The sequence below is a fragment of the Bufo bufo genome, chromosome 2 (assembly GCF_905171765.1).
Source record: "Bufo bufo chromosome 2, aBufBuf1.1, whole genome shotgun sequence".
Lineage (NCBI taxonomy): Eukaryota > Metazoa > Chordata > Amphibia > Anura > Bufonidae > Bufo > Bufo bufo.
In genome coordinates this window covers 302,753,305-302,772,030 of record NC_053390.1, presented here as the reverse complement: position 1 = coordinate 302,772,030, position 18,726 = coordinate 302,753,305, and positions in this window count along the sequence as shown.

Below are 18,726 nucleotides of genomic sequence, written 5' to 3'. Positions count from 1 at the left end.
CCTGCTTTTGGCTACCAAATTATAAGCCAATTCTGATGGGACCATACAGGCCTTACAGCTACTACACAGACAGGATCCGTTGTGCGTCTAATTTTTCCTTCCTTCTGACAGATCAGAAGAAGGGTCAAATAAATGATGATGTCAGCCAGGCCGAAAGGCAAAATAGTGGCCCAGTTATGAAGTGGGGAGGGTTGGAACAGCATGAGAAGTCCACAGAGTGGCCCTATGACATTTTGGTGAGGTGGAACCAGCATGAGGAGACCACAGAGCGGCACAACAACCGAGTCAGGAGGTGGCGGCAGCAGCATCATCAGGAGGCGACAGAATGGCACAATGACAGAGTCAGGAGCTGGCGGCAGCATGAGGATGCCACAGAGCGGCACAATGACAGAGTCAGGAGGTGGCGGCAGCATCATCATCAGGAGGAGGCCACAGAGTGGCACAATGACAGAATTTGGAGGTGGTGACAGCATGAGGAGGCCACAGAGCGACACAATGACCGAGTCAGGAGGTGGTGGCAGCATGAGGAGCCCACACAGCGGCACAATGGCAGAGTCAGGAGGTGACGGCAGAATGAGGAGGCCACAGAGCGGCAAAGTGACATAGTGTGGAGATGGCAACAGCAGCAGCATGAGGATACCACAGAGTGACCCGGTGACTGTGTGGAGATGGTCTAATCTGATGCATCAGGCATTGGTGTGTGGAAATCCTGGCTGATCTACACCTGATTCATCTTGACAATGGTCAGTCTCTCCACATTTTTGGTGGACAAGCGAGTTCTTGGGCTAACTATGGCCCCCGCCACACTAAACACCTGCGCTGATGCCACACTACTGGCCGGGCAGGACAGCTTTTCCAGGGAAAACTCGGCCAGTTGCAGCCACAAATCCAGTTTGGTTGCCCAGTAGTCCTGCGGATCTTAAATGATGACTGGCAAGGTGCTGTCCAAGTATGTGACCACCGGCTGGTTCAGGTCCTGCTCCAGGTCCAGCTTTTGCTGCTGGTGAGTAGTTTCTACACTATGCGGGTGAAGAAAGCTGCTCATCAGCGACTCTAGACTCAAGTTGCTGTTGATGGAGCTGGAACTGCTCCTTCCCCCCACCCTGCCACAGCAGCCATGAAGGAGGAACATGAGCGCAGAGTGCTCCCCCGATCTGACCTGCGAGAGGATCGACAATGGCGCAGATAGGCAGCTGCCAACCAACTACATACAGTAGGATGTCTCTTTAGTAGTTACGTTTTTCCTCCCTTTCAGTGGGTGTAAAAAAGACCCCTATTTTGGACCGGTAGCGAGGGTCCAACAAGGTGGAGAGCCAGAACTCATCCCTCTGCCGAATGGTGACAATTCGGCTGTCACTACGCAAGCAAGTGAGCATGCATCGGGCCATTTGTGCAAGTGACTCAGAGAGACTCCCTGCCTCCATCTGCACTGCATACTGCCACGGTGTGTCAGGGTGCTCTGCCTCGTCTTCCTCATCCCTGTACAAAAACTGTAGCTCCTCAGGCTGGTCCTGCTCCTCCTACTTCTCCTCTCCTGTCACCTAAGTTGAAAAACCACTCATTTCACTACATATTTTCTGTGCTCCAATGTCCATATCCTCCACCTCCTCCTGTTCAGCCCCCACAGGGCTCATGTGGCCGTGAGATCTAGGTGCCACATCTCCAGTCCCCTAACCAGCCATATTTACCAGCATCTGTTCCAAGACCTGAAGCAGTGGAATGATATCGTTCAACCCGTAGACCTGGCGACTGACAAAGAAGGTGGCATCCTTAATGGGCCTGAGCAAACGGCAGGTGTCACGCATGAGCTGCCACTGGCTGACATCGAAGTTACACAAGGGAGTACTCCTATCCACTTGGATCATCAAGAAATCGTTGATGGTCTTTCACTGTTCGCATAGTAGATCCAACATATGGAGGGTGGAATTCCAACCGGTGGAAACGTTGCATATGAGCCTATGTTGGGGGATACCGTTCTGTCCGCTGCAGCTCAAGGAGGGTGTGCTTTGCAGTGTACAAGTGGCTGAAGTGCATGTCAAGTTTCCTGGCCATTTTTAGGATGCCTTGCAGATGGGTGGAAGACTTCAGGAACCGCTTGAACACGTGTGCCATGCAGGTCGCATGGCTGGGCTTTCCTTGACGCAGCGCCGAGACCACGTTTTTCCCATTATCGGTCCCCATGGTTCTGATTTTCAGTTGTTGTGGAGAAAGCCAGGATTCGATTTCCTGATTAATCACATGTAGCAGTTCCTCCCCTATGTGACTCCGTTCTCCCCGGCAAACCAGGTGCAAAACAGCGTGACACTGGCGTGCCCTGCACATGTGGTAGCTGTGAAATGTCCCTGCAGTGGAAGCTGAGGACACGGTGGAGGATGACGAGGCAGAGGTGGACGTTGTCGCAGGACCAGCGGCGTGAGAACGTGGAGGCGGAAGCGGTGTAACCTGGCCAAGTTGCTGGTGTCGCTGTAAGACACTCTCCTGTTTCGCGGTCCTGTGGCCCCCCGGGATTCTCGTGGGGTTCGGCCTGCGGGGGGCCCCATTTGAGTAGCGGGACAGGTCACGCATGTGTCTGCAGAATCTTCGGTTCCGACTCCTTTGCGGGCGGACGCAGTTCCGGCGTCCGTGTCAACGTGATCGCATGCTGGACCGCTTGAGCGTCCGCGTGCACGCTTGAGAGGAGATTCGCAAAGGGTTACGCGGCCGAACGTACGCGCATCTTATTCGCTACACCGGCCGCTGACGGGAAATATCCCTGTACAAAAACTCTAGTTTAAGAGGTGATAGTTTAAGAGATGATCTCCCTGGCTGGTCAGTGCCCAATGTTGTTTTAACAACCCGGGTGTATGTTGCTGTTCACATTCTTCCAGACCACCTGCGCATGACCTCTGACTTCCTCAATTCATCTCTAGAGACTGCCTGTGGGAAACTTCTATGCGGAACAGTTTGTCTCGTGTTGGACCTCAGATTGGACCCTGGAAATGTCTCGTCCCTAGTGTTGTGGAAATTTTACTATGCGGACATTTTACTTTAGGATGTGGGTGTGTTTTTATAGATTGTCATCTGTCTCCCTGTGTCTGATTTAGCCAAAGAGCGCTCTAGCAGAGGGTACTTTGGCTGAATCGGGACCAGTGGTAAAACAGTCAGTATGAAAACCTTCTCATGGGCTTGGAGACATATCTGCTTTTAAGACATGCATATCTGCCTTGTCGGTATACTAGTACCGTATACTGACAATAGCCGTAGCAATGTCTCGCAGATAATTTCAAACCTATGGGAACCAGTAGAATGATCTTTATTAGATACTGATCACCTTTGAGCAGTATTGAATGAGGTCCATGCTGACAGTGATGGGGGGTGGGCGGCCACCTGGCTGATCAGACAATGGACATGACTCATCCTTCCTTATACAGGGATGGGGCGTGTGCATTGTCTGCCCAGCCACATTGATTGCCCCGCCCTGTCCTTTGACATCACTTCCTGTATGCTATCACTTCCTGTATCCTTGTCTTGGGCCAGCCCCTTTTAAATAAAAGTACAGGCTGGGCATGGAGAAGGAGGAGTTGCTCAGAATTTTCAATCAAGATAGTAACACATGTGTCTATCTCTGACTGGGGCTGAGGGAATAGAGTTTCACCTTTTTCCTTACACAAACTTTGATGCGAGCGGATTACAACTATTTATATTTTCTACAACAGATGGCGAGCCAGCCAGGAGGTAATTTTTTTCCCCGTTATCAGCAGAACTTAAAGGAGACACAGCTTAGTTTTCAAAAAGCAACAAAGGCCGGCATAAGGTAATATCCTTTTCCTTACTCTCATTTTTGAGAAAGTTTTGCTCTTTGTGAACTGAAATCTGTGTACTCCAATCTGCTGACATCAGAAAGAAATCTATTTAAAGAATCTTTTGGAGTATGTGGTTGTTGTCTGCTGCATCAAGGGGTGTGAGGCTAAGGTAAGTGTTTTTCTCTTGTGTAATTTTTGTTGGATCTGAGTTGATTGTACAGAGATTGTATGATGAGTAGTACAGGGTATTGTGTTTTTTTGTAACTTCTTAACTTTTATGTTACTGTGATTTTATAAGTGGCAATTTTATAGAGGCAGCAATTGGTTTTAGTGTTTGTACATTAGAGACAGTATTTAGAGAGTATTTTTATATTGTTAACCTGTAAATCACCCACAGAGTGGAGGTTTTGCTCTGGTTTCGGCGGTAGGGAACAGAAAATATAGAAACTGTTTTTATTGCTGGATTTTGTAGACACTATCTTGATTTCCTCTGTGTGATGACCATGTGCTTGTCGACCATCTTTATGACCATGTGCTTGTCGGCCATCTTTACCATGTGCTTGTCGGCCATCTTAGTGAAGTTTACTATGGAAAGCGAACTGAAAAGTTAGTTTTGTCGAATAGTTATCTTGTCTTTTTGTAACCTTTCTATGTACAGTTGGATTTTGTTTTGATAAGTTTTGTGCTGGATATCAGTTGAGTGTTTGGTTATGGTATAGCGCAGTGACCAGTATGATACAGGAATCATTGTGTGAGGATTAGTGGCAGTTTAGTGGTGAAATCGTCCTATAGTTGATGATTCTGCTTAATGTTTGTATATCTGTGGCTGAATTGTAGACTTGTTTGGCATAATTAATACGGGTACTACAGTGTAGAAAGGTTCTGTGCCAAAAGTATTGGGACAACTCCTAGAAATTGGTACTAGTGTTTTGTTTTTTGTAGCAACCATTGTGGTGTTTGTTTTTTGTGCAATGGAAAGTATTTTTAAAGAAGTAGCAAAGTTGAAGGACACGGTGGCCATTCTTCAGGCTATGCAGGGATCTACTGATCCATGGCTGCAGGCTCAGAATTGTGTAGCAAACCTGATCGGTACCAAAAAATGGCGCAAAAGGAAAGGCAAGTATCAGATTTTTGCTTCTGGGTGGATAGTGTAGTGTCCCACTAGGTAGGCGTGGGCACTACACAAGGGTCAATTGGGTGACGTGTTACTTCTACTCACAAGGGACAGTAATATTATATTTGACCATGTATGTTAATGTATTTTCTATGTGTTTTTACATGCAATGTTTTCCCCTGTGTCATGCATAGCAGGCCTATTAGGGTGTAGTTAGGCATCCTAGACTCTAGAGGGAGATAGGGAGCCCCTAGTATAAATGTTCAGGCCCAGACAGGGAGGAGTTAGGTCATAGTCAGGAGTCTGTGGAGACAGAAGTGAGAAGGCACCAGCCCGATATATGCTGAGAGCCTCCTCCTGACATGCAGCTAGATAGTCCTGGTTTCTAGTTGCCCTAGGAGGCTAGGAAGAGTACAGCCTGCCTGGAGACCAGTCATCCAGCCAACACAGATGAGATACCCCAGTAGTAGGACAGCACCTCCTGGGAGAAACCTGCAGCCACCTTTCAAATGCAGCAGTGAAGACAGCTAGGAAAAGAAGGTATTGTAACCTTAAGCAAGTGCCAATACTGGAGGAAGGATTTTATACCAAGGATTTAAGCCAGCAATTAGGCATCCGGGCCTTGGGATCCAGCCAGCTAGAATAGCTGTGGGGATAGAGCAGCATTGCACTGCAAAGCATTAACTGTTTGCCCTCCAAGTATCTTGCAAGATTGAAACCTGCTGTGCATTTCGTATGATAAAGGACTGCAATATATACCACTGCAACTGTATGTAAAAAGTTGGACTATTTCACCAAGTAAAGCAACGTTTGGTTTACCAACTGCGTACTCTATTACTACTCCTACAAATCGGTGTGCCACCATTACAGGCACTGGCGTCACGATCCTTAAAGGGACCTTACCTAAGGCACTCAAAACACCTACAACATCCAGGGCACCTCACATACCATCAGGCCTGGTCCCTAACTACAGAGTTTGCCCCAGAGGAACTAGTGTCTGCCTCTCCTTTCACTGTCTTATGCCTGCCCAGGGTTCTCCTCAGAAAAGTGAGTAACCCTCGATTGCCCATACCGTGACCTCACTGTCGCTATACCCTGCAGGTCTGGCGTGCTGCAATAGCGGATAAATATCAGGAGTCTTGTAGGCTGAAGCTGAGTTTGGAAGGAGAAGTGGAAGATTTAAAAGTGGAAATTGTTAAATTGAGAACTCTTGTCCAGCAGGCAGCTGAAGCTAGCGCTAATTATGAATGTACTGTGAGGTGTAATACTGAGCTGCGGAAGGAAAATGAATGTTTATCTGAAAGCCTGACGCATGCACAGGGTGCTGTAAGGGAATTGCCAGAGTTATTGAAACATCCGTTGGAGAGTAATGTGTCTGGGATTAGAGGCAATGTATGGGCTGTAAGCATGGAGAAGTCTGAGGATTGTGGTTTAGATAGTGAAACCGACTCAGGGCTGGAGATGGACAATGTGTCTGACCCTGGAGTTGGAAGTATTAACACAAGGCCAGAAGATTCCTCAGATGAGTCTGTGGTAAGTGGACTCAATACAGATAGTAGTGTGGGATCTAGTCATGCTAGGATTGTTAATGTTTTGCGCCAAATCAAATCGCCATGTGCCCAGACAAGTTATTGTGCAGGGAGGCGAGCTATACTTTGTTTTGCATGCAGGGAATACGGCCACATTGCACGATATTGTAACGTTGCTAATGGCAACAGACACAGGCATGTTAAGTACCCCAGAACCACACCTAGAAGTGAAGTGGTTTATTCAGCAGGGTGGGGTAATGGTCCCAGACATGCTTCTTTGCAAAGGCAGAGAACCCAGGGACAGCCATGGTCTTTGAAAAACCGGTTTTGGGACATTGAAATGTTAAATCCTGCTTCTCTGGTAAAATGAATCTGAAGCTGTTTGAGGCTGGGCAAATTAACATTTCAATGACTGGGTGGGTAGAAATTCTCCTGTACGGTTTCAGGGGAACCCTCCAAGACATTGATTTGTTAATTCAGTCCTATACAATTGTATGTGTTCCTAAGGTTTGAGTTTTGGGTTTCAAGTTAAAATTAACTTTTTACTGAATCTCAATGTATATAGCAGGACTGTCTGAAACTGAAGTTTGCTATGTTTGTTTTTCTCTCCTGTTTACAGGTCTTCTTCTACTTATCCATTTTTTATTTTTAGGTTTTATTGTTGTAATCAAGTTTTTTTCCTTTTTTATTTTTCAGTTATTTTTGTCTATTTTTGTTTGGGTATTTCTTTGATTAATTAAAATTTTTCTTCTTTTACTAATCCATTTTTTATTTTTTAGGTTTTTATTGAAGTTTCTTTCAGTTTTTCCTTATTTACCAACCCATTTTATTTTTTTTTTAGCCTATTTAAATTTTTTCCTTTTTCATATTTGGCGCTTTTCTCTTTTTCTTTTTTCTCTTTCTTTCCCTCTCTTTTTTCTGTAGATTTGGTTAGGAGTACTGGGGGTCTCATGATATTGTGTGGGAACTACTGTCTGAATTCAAGGGTTGCTGCTGAGCGAGATGTTTTTGATCAGTCACTGCAAAAAGGGCTTTGTGTGCTGTTCAGCTTGACTATATAGAATCATATCGGCAAAGGAGAGTGAGTTGATGAGCTTTTTTTAAGGAGACAAGGTGATATATATCACCTGGGCATACCAATAGCTGTGTGAGTAACCCGATTCCCCACAGGAGTACTGTGTGTTTGTTCTCTGTGCACCCCTCGTCCCCACAGAAGGTACTGTGTGTTCTCTGTGCACCCCTTTTTCCACTCCAGGTCAATTGGAAGCCCTATCCTGTGGTCAGGTCACTATTCAGAGCCAAAACAGAGGCTGGTATATCTCATTAGGAGACTCAGAGGGCCGCCGTGTGTCGGCGAGAGCCCTTTTCCTCACACTGATTACTCCTTTTCCTGAGGTCTAACTAGGGTGAACGGAGTCCGTGTTTCGGTGCCAGAAACCCTAAGGCAACTCAGAGGCGAACGAAGGGGAGTAACAGCCGTCCAGCGTGTGTCACAGGGCAGTCCTAGCGTAGGTCGCAGGACACTGGAGATGGACGCATCTACTTTTAGAAGGCTCGAGCATGAGTTTAGGGAAATTTAGGGAACAGAAGGGTGCCACTTATGACTATAGGACAGCCAAGCAGTACATGAAATCCATCTATGGAGGAGGAGTTGTTAAGCCCCTCAAAGATTGGCACCAAATTCCCCACTAGACTCCAAAGCCATGGTTCCCTCCAGAAAGCAGAACTGTGGCTGCACGAATCCATTGATCTCCAGCAACAGGGCATTCAAAAGTCCCAGACAGTGCGAACTAACACTGTCATGTACTCCCGTCCCGCAAAGACTGCAGAGTCCAAGAGAAGCACCCTATCTCTTTCTCCTTTTCTCTTTCTCTATCTGTCTCTCTCTCATCCCTCCGTCATCTCTCCATCTAACCTTGAGACGATGAACCATGTTTAATCCAGCTTCTCTTCGTCCTGGTTTTAAGGACGATGCGAAGGGGGGAAAGTGGTGCAGAAAACAACGATCTTCAAACTTTCTAACCTCTCAAATGTCAATCAATTTCTAAACCATCACAACTGCCTTTTCTTTGCTGGTACTTGGGTCCGATTTTGTAATGATCGGCGTCACGCAGAGGGAGGGAAATGGGAAGGCCCTGTCCAAGAGAGAGGGAAAGGTGGTGACCCCTGACTCACCTTGCGGCTGGCACCTGACTGCCCTGACGTCCCTAGACGGGTTCCTCACCCGTACGCCGATCACGTGCCTAAACCCTGGCTTTCCCTAAGATGAGCCCTATGTAGTGAACGGGGCGGTGGGATCACTAGTCCGCACCACTGACACTAAGAGGAAAACACCAAGGAGGGGACAGACAATACAGACAAACATAAAATCCAAGGTGGGCGACCACAGCAGACCACAAAGACCCAACAGGGATCCGGAGGGTAACGTTCTGGAACAACAACCAGGGAACACAGCTACACAGCTCCAGTGGGTCAGTATAGAAGTCCAGGCAGGAAGCTCTATATCTGGCAACCAGAGAAGTGGGAGAGGGGAATATAAGGAGGTTGGGAGTGCTGGACAAGAAACAGCTGAGGAAAAGGAGCTACGAATCCCTGAGTGAGCCAAAAAGGGTTGCAAGGCAAACCCAGAAATCTACCATAAAGAAACAGCTCTATCTTTCTACATAGAGCGCGCAGCCACCCACTTCGACTTCCTGACCCCGGGTATAACGGAGTCAGGCGTGGCTCTTGACACCCTCGTGACAGTACCCCCCTCTCTACGAGGGGCCTCCGGACACTCAGGACTAGGTCTCTCAAGATGAGAGGCATGAAATCCCGAACTAACCTGTCGGCGTTTACCTCAGACGCTGGAACCCACATTCTTTCCTCGGGACCGTAACCCCTCCAATGCACCAGATATTGAAGAGAGCGGCGGACCCGACGAGAATCAACAATTTTGGATATTTGAAACTCTAGATTACCATCCACAACAACAGGAGGGGGTGGCAGCGGTGACTGTTCTAGAGGTGGAACATACTTCTTGAGTAACGACTTATGGAAGACGTTATGGATTTTAAAAGTCTGAGGTAGCTCCAGGCGAAAAGCCACGGGGTTAATGATGGCTACTATTTTGTAAGGGCCAATGAACCTAGGACCCAGTTTCCAAGAGGGAACCTTTCATTTAATATTCCTAGTAGACAACCACACATAGTCATTCACTCCTAGGTCCGGACCTGGCGACCGTCTCTTATCAGCCATGCATTTATATTTACCTCCCATATTTTTCAAGTTAGCTTGCACCTTCTGCCATACAGACGAAAGAGATGACGAAAACCGTTCCTCTTCGGGAACCCCAGAAGACCCCCCCTCTTTGAAAGTACAGAATTGGGGATGAAAACCATATGCACCAAGAAATGGTGACTTACCAGTAGATTCCTGACGGCGATTATTTATGGCAAACTCGGTTAACGGTAAATATGATGACCACACCTCTTGGTTTTCAGACACAAAACATCTTAGATATGTCTCAAGGTTTTGGTTGGTACGCTCAGTCTGTCCATTCGACTGAGGATGGAAAGCTGAGGAAAAGGACAAGTGTACCCCCAAACGGGAACAAAAAGCTTTCCAAAATTTAGAAATAAACTGGGTTCCCTGATCCGAAACAACATCGGAAGGGACCCCGTGAAGCTTCACGATTTCACTGATGAATACCTGAGCAAGAGTCTTAGCATTAGGTAGTGCGGGTAACGCAATGAAGTGTACCATTTTGCTAAACCTGTCCACTACTACCAAGATAACTGTTTTACCCGCAGACAAAAGGTAAGTCAGTGATAAAATCTATTGACAGATGTGTCCATGGCCTATTGGGAATGACAAGTGGCAATAAAGACCCTGCAGGACGTGTATGAGAGACTTTCGCGCGCGCACAATTAGAACAAGAAGACACAAAATCCATTACATCCTGACGCAACATTGGCCACCAAAAACGACGAGACAATAGCTCCAAGGTTGCTTTACTACCCGGGTGCCCAGCAAGTGCCGAATCATGATGTTCCTTTAATAATTTTGAGACGCAGGTTCAACGGCACAAACAATTTCTCTGAGGGGCAAGAGACCGGGGCGTCCCCCTGGGCCTCTAACACCTTCCCCTCCAGAACAGAGTGTACCGCAGAGACAACCACTCCTCTTTGTAGAATGGGTACCGGATCACTCACATTACCCACTCCAGGGAAACAACGAGATAATGCATCTGCCTTGGTATTTTTTGCCCCAGGACGATAGGTAATAACAAAGTTAAACCTGGTAAAAAATAGCGACCACCTAGCTTGTCTAGGGGTAAGACGCTTAGCTGATTCGAGGTACAGAAGGTTTTTGTGGTCCGTAATCACAGTGACGGGGTGGATTGCCCCCTCTAAAAAGTGACGCCATTCTTCAAACGCTAATTTAATAGCTAATAGTTCCCTATTGCCAATATCATAGTTCTTTTCTGCTGCAGATAGTTTTTTAGAAAAGAAAGCACAAGGACGCCATTTGCAAGGAGAGGACAGACAATACAGACAAACATATAATCCCAGGTGGGTGACCACAGCAGACCACAAAGGCCCAACAGGTTTTTATTGAAGTTTCTTTCAGTTTTTCCTTATTTACCAACCCATTTTATTTTTTTTTTAGCCTATTTAAATTTTTTCCTTTTTCATATTTGGCGCTTTTCTCTTTTTCTTTTTTCTCTTTCTTTCCCTCTCTTTTTTCTGTAGATTTGGTTAGGAGTACTGGGGGTCTCATGATATTGTGTGGGAACTACTGTCTGAATTCAAGGGTTGCTGCTGAGCGAGATGTTTTTGATCAGTCACTGCAAAAAGGGCTTTGTGTGCTGTTCAGCTTGACTATATAGAATCATATCGGCAAAGGAGAGTGAGTTGATGAGCTTTTTTTAAGGAGACAAGGTGATATATATCACCTGGGCATACCAATAGCTGTGTGAGTAACCCGATTCCCCACAGGAGTACTGTGTGTTTGTTCTCTGTGCACCCCTCGTCCCCACAGAAGGTACTGTGTGTTCTCTGTGCACCCCTTTTTCCACTCCAGGTCAATTGGAAGCCCTATCCTGTGGTCAGGTCACTATTCAGAGCCAAAACAGAGGCTGGTATATCTCATTAGGAGACTCAGAGGGCCGCCGTGTGTCGGCGAGAGCCCTTTTCCTCACACTGATTACTCCTTTTCCTGAGGTCTAACTAGGGTGAACGGAGTCCGTGTTTCGGTGCCAGAAACCCTAAGGCAACTCAGAGGCGAACGAAGGGGAGTAACAGCCGTCCAGCGTGTGTCACAGGGCAGTCCTAGCGTAGGTCGCAGGACACTGGAGATGGACGCATCTACTTTTAGAAGGCTCGAGCATGAGTTTAGGGAAATTTAGGGAACAGAAGGGTGCCACTTATGACTATAGGACAGCCAAGCAGTACATGAAATCCATCTATGGAGGAGGAGTTGTTAAGCCCCTCAAAGATTGGCACCAAATTCCCCACTAGACTCCAAAGCCATGGTTCCCTCCAGAAAGCAGAACTGTGGCTGCACGAATCCATTGATCTCCAGCAACAGGGCATTCAAAAGTCCCAGACAGTGCGAACTAACACTGTCATGTACTCCCGTCCCGCAAAGACTGCAGAGTCCAAGAGAAGCACCCTATCTCTTTCTCCTTTTCTCTTTCTCTATCTGTCTCTCTCTCATCCCTCCGTCATCTCTCCATCTAACCTTGAGACGATGAACCATGTTTAATCCAGCTTCTCTTCGTCCTGGTTTTAAGGACGATGCGAAGGGGGGAAAGTGGTGCAGAAAACAACGATCTTCAAACTTTCTAACCTCTCAAATGTCAATCAATTTCTAAACCATCACAACTGCCTTTTCTTTGCTGGTACTTGGGTCCGATTTTGTAATGATCGGCGTCACGCAGAGGGAGGGAAATGGGAAGGCCCTGTCCAAGAGAGAGGGAAAGGTGGTGACCCCTGACTCACCTTGCGGCTGGCACCTGACTGCCCTGACGTCCCTAGACGGGTTCCTCACCCGTACGCCGATCACGTGCCTAAACCCTGGCTTTCCCTAAGATGAGCCCTATGTAGTGAACGGGGCGGTGGGATCACTAGTCCGCACCACTGACACTAAGAGGAAAACACCAAGGAGGGGACAGACAATACAGACAAACATAAAATCCAAGGTGGGCGACCACAGCAGACCACAAAGACCCAACAGGGATCCGGAGGGTAACGTTCTGGAACAACAACCAGGGAACACAGCTACACAGCTCCAGTGGGTCAGTATAGAAGTCCAGGCAGGAAGCTCTATATCTGGCAACCAGAGAAGTGGGAGAGGGGAATATAAGGAGGTTGGGAGTGCTGGACAAGAAACAGCTGAGGAAAAGGAGCTACGAATCCCTGAGTGAGCCAAAAAGGGTTGCAAGGCAAACCCAGAAATCTACCATAAAGAAACAGCTCTATCTTTCTACATAGAGCGCGCAGCCACCCACTTCGACTTCCTGACCCCGGGTATAACGGAGTCAGGCGTGGCTCTTGACACCCTCGTGACAGTACCCCCCTCTCTACGAGGGGCCTCCGGACACTCAGGACTAGGTCTCTCAAGATGAGAGGCATGAAATCCCGAACTAACCTGTCGGCGTTTACCTCAGACGCTGGAACCCACATTCTTTCCTCGGGACCGTAACCCCTCCAATGCACCAGATATTGAAGAGAGCGGCGGACCCGACGAGAATCAACAATTTTGGATATTTGAAACTCTAGATTACCATCCACAACAACAGGAGGGGGTGGCAGCGGTGACTGTTCTAGAGGTGGAACATACTTCTTGAGTAACGACTTATGGAAGACGTTATGGATTTTAAAAGTCTGAGGTAGCTCCAGGCGAAAAGCCACGGGGTTAATGATGGCTACTATTTTGTAAGGGCCAATGAACCTAGGACCCAGTTTCCAAGAGGGAACCTTTCATTTAATATTCCTAGTAGACAACCACACATAGTCATTCACTCCTAGGTCCGGACCTGGCGACCGTCTCTTATCAGCCATGCATTTATATTTACCTCCCATATTTTTCAAGTTAGCTTGCACCTTCTGCCATACAGACGAAAGAGATGACGAAAACCGTTCCTCTTCGGGAACCCCAGAAGACCCCCCCTCTTTGAAAGTACAGAATTGGGGATGAAAACCATATGCACCAAGAAATGGTGACTTACCAGTAGATTCCTGACGGCGATTATTTATGGCAAACTCGGTTAACGGTAAATATGATGACCACACCTCTTGGTTTTCAGACACAAAACATCTTAGATATGTCTCAAGGTTTTGGTTGGTACGCTCAGTCTGTCCATTCGACTGAGGATGGAAAGCTGAGGAAAAGGACAAGTGTACCCCCAAACGGGAACAAAAAGCTTTCCAAAATTTAGAAATAAACTGGGTTCCCTGATCCGAAACAACATCGGAAGGGACCCCGTGAAGCTTCACGATTTCACTGATGAATACCTGAGCAAGAGTCTTAGCATTAGGTAGTGCGGGTAACGCAATGAAGTGTACCATTTTGCTAAACCTGTCCACTACTACCAAGATAACTGTTTTACCCGCAGACAAAAGGTAAGTCAGTGATAAAATCTATTGACAGATGTGTCCATGGCCTATTGGGAATGACAAGTGGCAATAAAGACCCTGCAGGACGTGTATGAGAGACTTTCGCGCGCGCACAATTAGAACAAGAAGACACAAAATCCATTACATCCTGACGCAACATTGGCCACCAAAAACGACGAGACAATAGCTCCAAGGTTGCTTTACTACCCGGGTGCCCAGCAAGTGCCGAATCATGATGTTCCTTTAATAATTTTGAGACGCAGGTTCAACGGCACAAACAATTTCTCTGAGGGGCAAGAGACCGGGGCGTCCCCCTGGGCCTCTAACACCTTCCCCTCCAGAACAGAGTGTACCGCAGAGACAACCACTCCTCTTTGTAGAATGGGTACCGGATCACTCACATTACCCACTCCAGGGAAACAACGAGATAATGCATCTGCCTTGGTATTTTTTGCCCCAGGACGATAGGTAATAACAAAGTTAAACCTGGTAAAAAATAGCGACCACCTAGCTTGTCTAGGGGTAAGACGCTTAGCTGATTCGAGGTACAGAAGGTTTTTGTGGTCCGTAATCACAGTGACGGGGTGGATTGCCCCCTCTAAAAAGTGACGCCATTCTTCAAACGCTAATTTAATAGCTAATAGTTCCCTATTGCCAATATCATAGTTCTTTTCTGCTGCAGATAGTTTTTTAGAAAAGAAAGCACAAGGACGCCATTTGCAAGGAGAGGACAGACAATACAGACAAACATATAATCCCAGGTGGGTGACCACAGCAGACCACAAAGGCCCAACAGGGATCCGGAGGGTAACGTTCTGGAACAACAACCAGGGAACACAGCTACACAGCTCCAGTGGGTCAGTATAGAAGTCCAGGCAGGAAGCTCTATATCTGGCAACCAGAGAAATGGGAGAGGGGAATATAAGGAGGTTGGGAGTGCTGGACAAGAAACAGCTGAGGAAAAGGAGCTACGGATCCCTGAGTGAGCCAAAAAGGGTTGCAAGGCAAACCCAGAAAGCTACCATAAAGAAACAGCTCTATCTTTCTACATAAAGTGCGCAGCCACCCGCTGCGACTTCCTGACCCCGGGTATAACGGAGTCAGGCGTGGCTCTTGACACCCTCGTGACAGTACCCCCCTCTCTACGAGGGGCCTCCGGACACTCAGGACTAGGTCTCTCAGGATGAGATGCATAAAAAAGCCCGAACTAACCTGTCGGCGTTTACCTCAGACGCTGGAACCCACATTCTTTCCTCGGCACCGTAACCCCTCCAATGCACCAGATATTGAAGAGAGCGGCGGACCCGACGAGAATCAACAATTTTGGATATTTGAAACTCTAGATTACCATCCACAACAACAGGAGGGGGTGGCAGCGGTGACGGTTCTAGAGGTGGAACATACTTCTTGAGTAACGACTTATGGAAGACGTTATGGATTTTAAAAGTCTGAGGTAGCTCCAGGCGAAAAGCCACGGGGTTAATGATGGCTACTATTTTGTAAGGGCCAATGAACCTAGGACCCAGTTTCCAAGAGGGAACCTTTCATTTAATATTCCTAGTAGACAACCACACATAGTCATTCACTCCTAGGTCCGGACCTGGCGACCGTCTCTTATCAGCCATGCATTTACATTATATCTGGGCCTTATTTTGTGTAGGTAAAAAAAAAAAAAACCTTTTTCTTTCTACCTACTTAGAATCCAGTATGGATCCAATTGCTGCTTTGTCAAAGAAACTTCAAGGCCTGTCTTTGGAGGTGGCAGGATTGTAGGCGTCGGTCCTCCAGCAACAGCAGCAATTGCAGCAGACCGCAAGCCCAGCGGTTGCTACAGGTAACCAGGTTGTTGCGGAACCCAAGGTTGCTCTTCCTGACAGATTTTCTGGGGGAAGGGACAAATTTGTGACGTTCCGTGAGGCCTGTAAATTATATTTTAAGCTGCGTCCTTACTCCTCTGGTAATAAAGAACAGCGGGTGGGGGTTGTTATTTCCCTGCTGCAGGGGGACCCGCAATCCTGGGCGTTCTCTTTACCCACTGATTCCCAGGCTCTCCGGTCAGTGGATGAATTTTTTGGGGCCTTGGGTCTCATATATGACGACCCTGACCGAGTCGCACTGGCGGAATCAAAATTACGGAGACTCCTACAGGGAGAGCGGCCAGTAGAGGAGTATTGCTCAGAGTTCCGTAGGTGGGCAACGGATACCCAGTGGAACGACCCGGCTCTCAGGAGTCAGTTCTGCTCTCGGTTATCCGAAAGGATTAAGGATGCGCTTGCGCTTTATGAGACTCCCTTTTCCCTTGATGCGGTCATGTCCCTTTCTATCAGAATAGATAGAGACGTCTTAGGGACAGATTGAAAAATCCGGAGCAATTGTTAACCCCTCCCAAGCAGCAGTTAGTCTGTACGGACTTAGACGAGCCTATGCAGCTAGGAGGAACTACTCGTCAGGTCCATCCTCCTGAGGCTCGCCGTAGGTATGGGGTTTGTTTTTTCTGTGGGGAGAGGGGTCATTTTATTAATGTCTGTCTTTCCTTCCTCAAAAACAAAAGACCGTAGGAAAACTACTAACCCCAGGCTGTGTGGAGGATGTCAGCCGGGGGGTATACGTTTCCTCCATACGTACATCGCAATTTCTGTTGCCAGCGGTTGTTGTTTTTGGCATTAAGACGGAGACTATTTCTTTTTTTCTAGACAGTGGAGCAGGAGTAAATTTGATAAATGCCCATTTTGCCCACACTATGGGTTTGTCTCTCTGTACGCTACAGAGACCTATTCCCATATTCGCTATTGATTCTGCTCCTCTGTCTCAGAGAAACCTCACTCACATTGTCCATAACTTACACTTTCGGGTAGGGGACCACCATAACGAGTTGCTTTCATGTTATGTTCTGGAGGGGCTTCCCACTCCGGTGGTGTTGGGTCTTCCCTGGTTGGTAGCGCACAATCCAGTGGTGGATTAGCAGACCAGGGAGATATTGGAGTGGAGTGAGCATTGCAGAGAAAATTGCTTAAATAGCAATTGCTTAGTCACCTCCATAGCTACCCTACCTACATTTGTTTCGGACTTTGAGGACGTTTTTTCCAAAAAGGGTTGCAAGGCAAACCCGGAAAGCTACCATAAAGAAACAGCTCTATCTTTTTACATAGAGCGTGCAGCCACCCGCTGCGACTTCCTGACCCCGGGTATAACGGAGTCAGGCGTGGCTCTTGACACCCTCGTGACAGATTTTTGCAAAGAAGGTAAAAATCACTGCCGATCCATGGCCTGAATGTTCCGCTGTAACCCTTTTATTCCATCAGGTATGCCCCCAGGCAGCCCCACGGGTTATCACCCGATGTCCACCACCGGGTTCGGGAGTTTCTTCCGTACCCAGACTCAATAACCAGTGTTCATTCTAGTCAACCAGGTGATTGGGTCGTGCTAAAGAAACATCCGAGGACGGGACTAGAGCCGAGATATCTTGGGCCATTCCAGGTGCTGCTGATGACGCCAACCTCTCTGAAGTTCGAGGGACGAGACAACTGAATCCACACCGGTCACTGCAAGAAGCTGCTCAACTAAGTCAAAGAATGCAGAGTATCACTTTTGTTTATTTGTTACAAGGAGGCCTTTTTTGATAGACGATACATTCCTAGAGGGTAATAGCTCTGGCTCCTGCTCCTCGCTTATTAATCCTGTATTGGTGTCCGGGCAGCTAGGCGACCCGTAGATGTGGGATCCTCCAGTTGTGAGGAAGGTTATGCCTGGCTAGCAGACACCATTGACAAGGGTCAGGCCCATACTGACAGGAGCAGGACAGAGGCGGAGCTATGACTAGTGAGGGTCAGAATCCTTTTTAAAGCTTTGGGAGGTCTTGGGGCTCACTGGTTTTCCATTGGATCCGGGCGAAAGGAAATGGGACATGTACTTATGTTTTTTGTTTCCATTCCTTCTATACGCCGGAGTGAGATGTTCCTGATGTCTAATTGACTGAGTTACCGAAGACCGAACAGACAAGACGCCCTGAAGACCAAACCATGGACCAGATGCAGAGGATCCCAAACCAGCCGACGACCAACGCGAAACGCCACCTCCCGAAGAAAAGAAGACGTGTCAAGATTGACTTTCTGTTTTCCATCATCTGTTAGGTTTTACAAGACTGTTTTTTTCAAAGAAGAAGATCGATATCTGTCGAGGGACATTGGGGAGCATATGACAAAGAGGAGGGACTGTTGTGGAAATTTTATTATGCGGACATTTTACTTTAGGATGTGGGTGTGTTTTTATAGATTGTCATCTGTCTCCCTGTGTCTGTTTTAGCCAAAGAGCGCTCTAGCAGAGGGTACAGTCAGTATGAAAACCTTCTCATGGGCTTGGAGACATATCTGCTTTTAAGACATGCATATCTGCCTTGTCGGTATACTAGTACCGTATACTGACAATAGCCGTAGCAATGGGAACCAGTAGAATGATCTTTATTAGATACTGATCACCTTTGAGCAGTATTGAATGAGGTCCATGCTGACAGTGATGGGGGGGTGGGCGGCCACCTGGCTGATCAGACAATGGACATGACTCATCCTTCCTTATACAGGGATGGGGCGTGTGCATTGTCTGCCCAGCCACATTGATTGCCCCGCCCTGTCCTTTGACATCACTTCCTGCATGTTATCACTTCCTGTATCCTTGTCTTGGGCCAGCCCCTTTTAAATAAAAGT